General features: G+C 42.4%; 1 protein-coding gene across 1 annotated transcript in view; it reads right to left on the bottom strand.

Annotated features, from left to right (window-relative positions):
• Positions 1 to 2,208, bottom strand: part of LOC101858034 (GATA-binding factor 2) — a gene marked incomplete at its 5' end in the record, with an annotated part of 97,206 nt that overhangs the window by 74,471 nt on the left and 20,527 nt on the right.

The raw sequence follows: 2,208 nt of genomic DNA on the forward strand, positions 1-2,208 counted from the left end.
TGTGTGTGTGTGTGTGCGTGCGGGATAGGAGTGAGTATTCGTCTACGTTCATGTGTGTTTTTACGTGAGTACAAGGTACAGCAATTACGGCCAACAATACTACGACTTTCTCTTTTGGGACCTGCAGTTGTGTCTCCCTCGTCCCAGGAGCAAGCAATGTTATCGATGGTATCAAGACTTCTACAAATATCCCACCGAGCGACAAGCCGTTTTGGCGGACAGTTCTGACACATGAAAACCTCGAGAACCCGATGGCATACCAGAAGGAGAGAGGAGGCCCACGGAGTGTAGTAGCAAAAATAATAATTTATTCCAGCAAGAAGCGGTAAATTGAAAACCGTGATAGCGCTTGACACTGTGAGAGTTGGCTGTCACGGGCGGGAATGATAAGAGATAAGGGCAGCTCTTGGAGCTCCGGGTTGTGAACGAGCAACGGACGACGTCACTCACGGCGATGTGGACGAGCACTGAGGAGATTATCTCTCTACTCACACCCAAACACCCAACGGCACTGAGCGTACTGGTGTCATGATTCATGCCGTGCTATTTAAACCGTATGCTCGTGATTCATTGTCTGATTGAGTTTATTTTTGTTTATTAATGTATTCTTTTCATGTGTTTGTTGTTGTAGATTTTTTGTTGTAGTTGCAGTTGTTGTTGTTGTTTGTGGTGGTGGTGGTGTTTCGTTTCTGCTGTTTCAATTTACGGAATATTGGAGAGTCGACTGGCAGGTCCTACTTCTTTACTCACCCTCAGTGATTTATGTCTGTTAGTACTTATTTTTCGTCTGTCGTCTTTATCAGTCTGTCTTTTTTTTCTGCTGCTTAATAATAATATTAATAATATTGTGTCGATCAGTTTGTAGTTTCCTCTTTTGTTTCTGCTTTTATATTCTTACGTTTCCTCTGTCATTTTCTTGCAGTGTTCACAATATGACCAGTTTTGCTTTCTGGTAACTTCAAAACATACAAACGCAAAACACAACAGATACGCATTCTTTGGTATTTTCGATATTCGTGGCTTCGCAGAATGTCGCCGGCGCGGGCCTGACAGGAACTGACAGTGGTCAGAGCTGACAGCTGAGCAGGCAGGGTGGTCAGTGGTCAGTCAGACGGGACAACAAGGTGGCGCCTCCACCGGCCTCTCCCTGAGACACACAACACGTACACCCTGTGGCATTCTCTAAACGTGTAAGTCTGCCACCAGAATTGTGAAACATGTAAACTAAATTTTTTTCGTTTGGGAAATTTTGTATTTTAGCTTTTGTTTTAGTGAGAGTTTTACAGCACTTGCAACAATATTTTTGTGATATAATAAGAGCAGAAGATTAGATGTGTTACAAGAATGTAACATACACAAAAAAGAAAAAGGAGAGATGAGAACTACAGATTTCGTTAAGAAAGAAGGAGCATTTTTTTTCTTTAAGATCGCATGGTACTCGTAGAAATACTAATTCTATAAGTAAGATAGAGGTGATCTTCATGTATACAATGAGGAATCTCGCTCTGAAGCGAAAGGAACCACCAGAAAAATCTTTAAACAAATAAATATATAAACGAACTCGGGAAAAAATCCGGACTTATACGTTTAGAGAACTACACCGATTCTATACCCGCTGACCATTCATACCCTGGTCCTATGTCCCAGGGTATAGGACACTGGTCAGTGGTCATTCAGACGAGAAGGCAAGTCGGCGCCCCCTCGGCCTCTCCCTGTACCTGCCCGCTGTGGCCGCTGACCGTTCATTCACTCCTGGCATTTAACCACCGGTGCTACTGGGTGGTCACGTGATTATAACAGTACATGTACTATTATGATTAGTCCACCAAGGTCAAGAGCTGGGCTTTTTTGTCTTTGGTTTCTTTTTTTTTTTTATTATTACTTTTGATTTTTGTTTTTAATTTTGTGGACAATTTACACTTTGTTTAATTTAGTAACGTTCATTTGTTTTCTCAATTATTTACGAGTATTTTCTTTTTAAAGAATCAGAGTGTATGAACACACACACACACACACACACACACACACACACACACACACACACACACACACACACTCACTCACATACACACACACACATACAGAGAGAGAAAAGGAGAGAAGGAGGGGAAGAGGGAGAGAGAGAGAGAATGGGAGAGAGAAGGAGAGAGAGAAGGGGAGAGAGAGAGAGAGAGAGAGAGAGAGAGAGAGAGAGAGAGAGAGAGAGAG

The sequence above is a fragment of the Aplysia californica genome, unplaced genomic scaffold (assembly GCF_000002075.1).
Source record: "Aplysia californica isolate F4 #8 unplaced genomic scaffold, AplCal3.0 scaffold00222, whole genome shotgun sequence".
Taxonomy (NCBI): Eukaryota; Metazoa; Mollusca; class Gastropoda; order Aplysiida; family Aplysiidae; genus Aplysia; species Aplysia californica.